The sequence below is a fragment of the Triticum aestivum genome, chromosome 3D (genome assembly GCF_018294505.1).
Source record: "Triticum aestivum cultivar Chinese Spring chromosome 3D, IWGSC CS RefSeq v2.1, whole genome shotgun sequence".
Taxonomy (NCBI): domain Eukaryota; kingdom Viridiplantae; phylum Streptophyta; class Magnoliopsida; order Poales; family Poaceae; genus Triticum; species Triticum aestivum.
In genome coordinates this window covers 131,440,382-131,446,735 of record NC_057802.1, presented here as the reverse complement: position 1 = coordinate 131,446,735, position 6,354 = coordinate 131,440,382, and positions in this window count along the sequence as shown.

Below are 6,354 nucleotides of genomic sequence, written 5' to 3'. Positions count from 1 at the left end.
GACGCGGGCAGGCGCGCGGGAGGCAGGCGGCGGCGGGCGCGCGGGCCGGGGAGGGTCCCGAACGGGCCGGCGGGCCGCGGCGGCGCGGGGCGATCGGGCGCTGACATGGCGTCCTGTGAGTGGGCGAGAGCGGCGGCGGGTTTGCGTCCGGCCGTTACGGACACGTCCAGCGGCGCGGAGGGAAGTGGGTTAGGGTTTGCCTGCGAACGTTTTTCGGGAGGGTCACATATAAATAGGTAGAGGGAGCTAGGAGGCTCCAAATGAGGTGCGGTTTTCGCCCACACGATCGTGATCGAACGTCCTAGAGCGTGGAAGAGAGTTTGGTGGGTTTTGGGCTGGTTTTGAGGGGGTTTTTGCTGCAACACACAAATGGACTTTGCGGATGCCCGGTTAACCGTTGGAGTACCAAACGACCTCCAAATGGAACGAAACTTGACCGTTGGTCTCCCGGTAGTATACCAAGGCCACTTGACAAGCCTCGGTCCATTCCAAGAATGTTTGACGCCTGCTCACGAAAGAAAACAAGAGGGGTGTACCGGAGGAGATGGGAGCGCCGGATTGCAAAACGGACAACGGGGAAAATGCTCGGATGCATGAGACAAACACGTATGCAAATGCAATGCACATGATGACATGATATGAAATGCATGACATGAATAAAATGCAAAACGAAAGACAAAACCCAATCACGGAGGGAATATCATAACACATAGCCGAAAATGGCAAGAGTTGGAGTTACAAATATGGAAAGTTACATGCGGGGTGTTACAACACTCCACCACTACGAGAGGATCTCGTCCCGAGATCTAGGACTGAAAGAACTCCGGATATTCGGAACGGAGATGGTCCTCGCGTTCCCAGGTGGCTTCCCGGTCGGAATGGTGCGACCACTTCACTTTCAGGAATTTGATTGACTTGTTGCGAGTCTTGCGCTCAGTTTTTTCAAGAATAGCAACGTGGTGCTCATGATAAGACAAATCTTCTTGGAGGTCAATCTCTTCGAAGTTGATGGTGCGCTCAGGTGCCTTGAAGCACTTACGGAGCTGTGACACGTGGAACACATCGTGCACGTTCGCGAAGTTGGAAGGAAGCTCAAGTTGATAGGCGAGGTCGCCTCTTTTGCCAATGATCTTGAAAGGACCCACGTATCTAGGGGCAAGCTTCCCTTTGATACCGAAGCGACGAGTGCCTTTCATTAGAGAGACGCGGAGATAGACATGGTCTCCGATCTCGAAAGCCAAATCACGGTGCTTACTATCATAATAACTCTTCTGGCGCGATTGCGCGGCTTTGAGGTTATCACGGATGACTTTACACTTTTTTTCAGCCTCTGTGATTAAGTCATTGCCAAGAAGTTGGCGTTCACCAGTCTCTGACCAATTGAGAGGAGTACGACACTTTCTGCCATAGAGAATCTCGAATGGGGCCTTGCCCGAACTCGCTTGGAAGCTGTTGTTGTAGGAGAATTCGACATATGGAAGACAATCTTCCCATTTCATGCCAAAGGAAATGACACAAGCCCTGAGCATATCTTCAAGAATTTGATTGACTCGCTCGACTTGGCCACTAGTTTGAGGATGGAAAGCTGTGCTGAAGCGAATGTTTGTGCCCATGGCCTTCTAGAAGGAGTCCCAGAACTTAGAGGTGAAGATGCTTCCACGATCTGAAGAAATCAATTGTGGAATGCCGTGCAAGGAGACAATTCTGGAGGTGTATAGCTCTGCCAACTGAGCTGCTGTGATAGATTCTTTGATTGGAAGGAAATGAGCCACTTTAGAAAGCTTGTCAATGACAACGAAGATAGCATCATTTCCGCGCTTGGACTTTGGAAACCAGTCACGAAGTCCATTTCGATATGATCAAACTTCCATTCTGGGATAGCAAGAGGTTGGAGGAGACCAGCTGGTCGTTGGTGTTCTGCTTTCACTCTTCGACAGACATCACATTCATTTACGAATTGAGCAATTTCTTGCTTCATTCGAGTCCACCAATACGACTGCTTGAGGTCATGGTACATCTTCGTACTTCCAGGATGAATGGAAAGGAGAGAATTGTGTGCCTCGTTCATAATGACTTTCCTTAGATCACCTTTAGGAACCACAATCCGGTCCTCGAAGAATAAAGTGTCTCTGTCATCAATGCGATAGCACTTGTATTTGGAAAGACCCTTGTCGATACCACGTTTCACCTTCTTCACCATGGCATCAAGAAGTTGTGCCTCACGAATTTGATCTTCCAAAGTAGGAGAGACTATGAGGTTGGCAAGAAAGCCTTGAGGAACAACTTGGAGATTCAGCTTGCGGAAAGCTTCACAAAGATCCGGTTGGAATGGCTTGAGAATTAAGCTGTTGCAATAAGCCTTCCTGCTTAAAGCATCTGCAATGACATTGGCCTTGCCTGGAGTATATTCAATACTTGGATTGTACTCTTGAATCATTTCGACCCATCGAGTCTGCCTGAGGTTGAGGTTGGGCTGAGTGAAGATGTACTTGAGACTCTTGTGATCGGTGAAAATGTCCACTTGTCTTCCCAACAAGAGATGTCTCCACGTTATCAATGCATGGACAACTGCCGCCAACTCAAGATCGTGAGTGGGGTAGTTCTTCTCATTGGGCTTCCACTGACGAGAGGTATAGGCCACAACTTTCTTCTCTTGCATTAACACAGCACCGAGACCTTGGAGAGAAGCATCACAGCAAACTTCAAATGGCTTGGATTCATCAGGAGGAGTTAAAACAAGAGCTGTGACTAGTTTCTCTTTGAGAGTGTTGAAAGCAACGTCACACTCAGGAGACCAGACATACTTCACATGCTTCTAGAGGAGGTTGGAAAGAGGCTTTGCAATATTGGAGAAATTCTCAACGAATCTTCGGCAATAGCTTGCAAGACCAAGAAAACTGCGGAGCTGCTTGACATTCTGAGGAGGTTCCCAATTTACAATTGCGGACACCTTCTCGGGGTTAACAGCGATGCCCTTGGTAGAGATGATGTGACCAAGGAAAAGAACTTCATCAAGCCAAAACTCACATTTAGAGAACTTCGCATAGAATTGATACTCTCTGAGCTTGTCGAGCACCAATCGCAAATGTTTGGCATGATCCTTCTTGTTCTTGGAGAAGACCAAGATATCATTGAGATACACCAGAACGAATTCATTGGTATAGGGGTTGAAGATGAAATTCATCATCCGAGAGAACATTGGAGGAGCATTGACAAGACCGAAAGACACGACAGTATATTCATAAGAACCAAAGCTTGTTCTGAATGCTGTCTTGGGAATATCTTCACGAATGCGAATCTGATGATAACCCATACGAAGGTCAAGCTTGGAGAATACTTTAGCACCTTTAAGTTGCTCGAATAACTCATTGATGTTGGGAAGTGGATACTTGTTCTTGATTGTCTTCTTGTTCAATGGACGGTAGTCGACACAAAGCCGGTCTGTGCCATCCTTCTTCTTTACAAAAAGAACACCACAACCCCATGGAGATGAAATCGGTCTGATCAAACCCAGACGCTCTTGTTCATCGAGCTGTTTCTTCAATTCCTTCAGCTCGTTGGGTCCAAGCTTGTATGGACGCTTGCAAACGGGTTCGGTGCCAGGCTCTAGTTCGATAACGAACTCAACTGGCCGATGAGGAGGCATACCCGGAAGCTCTTCTGGAAACACATCTTGATACTCACAAACGACTAGACTTTGAGAGATGGCATTCAATTCGCCCTTCTCATTGAGAGAAAAAAACCGAATGGTTTCATCACGGGCGGCATAAATAATCACATCCTCAGAAGAGTGTGTCAATTGAATTTCCCTGGCAGCACAATCAAGTTGAGCCTTGTGCTTAGAAAGCCAGTCCATCCCGAGAATTAGATCAATATCCGAGTCACCAAGAACAACTGGAGAAGACAGAAATTTATAGTTCCCCATCTTGATGGAACCATCGGGAGCAACCAAACTAGAAGTCAAAAGCTTTCCCGGAGAAACAACTTGCATAACTTTGGATAAAATCTCTGTGTCAACATTGTGCTTCGATGCAAATGGGTATGACAAGAAAGAATGCGATGCACCAGTATCAAATAAGACTTTTGCAGGAATATCATTAACTAAGAGATTACCCATTATCACATCAGTAGATTCCTCCGCTTGAGCTGCATTCATCATGTTCACCTTTGCAGACTTTGGATTATGCTTGACCACTGCATTGCTAGAAGATCTGACAGGAGGAGGAGGCGGAAGACGCCTTTGGTTGAAGCACTTGTTAGCATAGTAACCTTTCTGCTGACACTTGTTGCAAGTCACCTCTGAGAGTGGACGATGGTAAGGAGCATTGGACTTTGGAGCTTGATTCTGAGACTTGTTCTGATAGCCAGAGTTGGAAGAGTTGGAAGAACCATGGCCACCTTTGTTCTTCTGCTGATAAGGCTGACGAAACGGAGGAGGAGGAGGCAACCAGAACTTCTGTTGCTTAGCTGCCACAAGTGAGGAAGAAGAAGACTGAACTGCGTCTCTGACTCTCTTCTTAGAAGCCTCACACTTGAGCTGAGCAACCTCTTGCTTCAGTGCCATATTATAGAATTGATCAAACTGAGTAGGCTCAACAAGAACGAGAGCTAACTGCAGATCCTCTCTAAGGCCACCTCTGAAGTGATAGATCATACTCTTTTCATCAGGAACGTCTTGTTTAGCGAAGCGAGCAAGTTTCTGAAACTGGATGTTGTATTGATACACAGACATGTTGCCTTGCTTGAGATTGCGGAACTCCTCACGCTTGCTCTCAACAACACTTTGTGGAATGTGGCGCGCTTTGAAATCCTGACAGAAGTCAGTCCAGGTGATCACACGACCTCCTCTGGAATCTTTGTATTGCTGAAACCAATCAGCAGCTTGGTCCTTGAGCTGAAAAGAAGCGAACTTGACATAGTCCTCAGGCCTGACATTGCTACATTCAAAATGCTTGTTGATGTTCATGAGCCAATCATCGGCATACGTGGCCTCGGCACAGTAGCTGAAAGACTTGGGCTGATTTGCGAGAAACTGGTTGAGTGTAGCGAAGTGAGGCTGATTGTTGCCTTGACCTTGATTGCCTTGATTGCCTTGCCCTTGGGTGCGTTCTTGCAAAGAGTTGCAGAATCATCTGAGCATTGGCGTTGGTGGCTGCCATGATAGCTTGCCATGCCTCCGGAGGCGGAGGTGGTGGCGGAGGGTTCGCTTGACTCCCTTCATTGCGATCCGGATTCTGACGCGTTGGCGGAGCCATCCTGAAGAGGGTGACATCCGTTAGCATCTTGATAGACAAATAGATAAGTAGAATCAACGGATAGAAATTGCAACATATAGTCTTCACAATAAACATTCGAACGAGGATGAACGAATGAATTCCATAGTAAATCATCACACTTCCATAAGTTGAGAAGCCACTTGAAAAAGATATGGAATCAACATATGACTTCGAAGCAACTCGAATATCACAATACAATACAAAACAAAGTATTGGCTTGCAGAATAAGCCAGAACAAACATATGATAGAGATTTCGTCCGAAGTTTTCGTGGTGGGGCCCACAAGGGCTCAATCGTACAGCACCATCATGTACAAGGCTGTGCACATGACATACGAAGCGTCCCCGAGTCGGCATAGCCAAGGACTCTTTAAGACACTACGAGACCACTGTAAAACCAACCGTGTACAGGCGGACCACTAGACGTCGAACCCCAATCTCATATCATGCGTCTGTCGGAAAGATATCCTAAGGCTACTTGAATTCCCACTTATAAACTCCCGAAACTTTCTAGTTATGCAATCTGGTGTTGGGGATACAGGGGACACAAAATATATCACCCAAACTAACAATCCCTAGATCCAGCTGTATCCATCCGTTAACACATAACCAAGAAACCTTCGGAAATCGTTTACCTCAACCTTCGAAAAACATCCGTTATACGAGTTATGGCAATACTCCCGAACTCCCGCCCCAGTACTGGGTGGCGTCGAGATGATCTCACCAACAACTGCATAAAAGAGATTTCGATGTCGGCGAAACTCAGGTATTCCAGAACTGCAACGATAAAATTGTGACGACAACACCTCAAAGCTCAACTCCCCGGGACATTGCCACAACCCCTAAATGTCAGGAGGCACCAAGAACAATGTTCTCGTCACAAAACCATCGGAACGATTCCAAGATACCCGCGTGATCCTAAAATATTTTTTAGAGAAATTTGAGAAGAGAAGAGTCAAAACTTCTACGTCAGGAGACCTCACCAGAGCGACGAAGGGACTGAGGAGTAAAAAGAATCCTACTCTCCGATATATATAATCCTAAGACTCAAAACATTTTTGTTCTAGACTCAACAACGC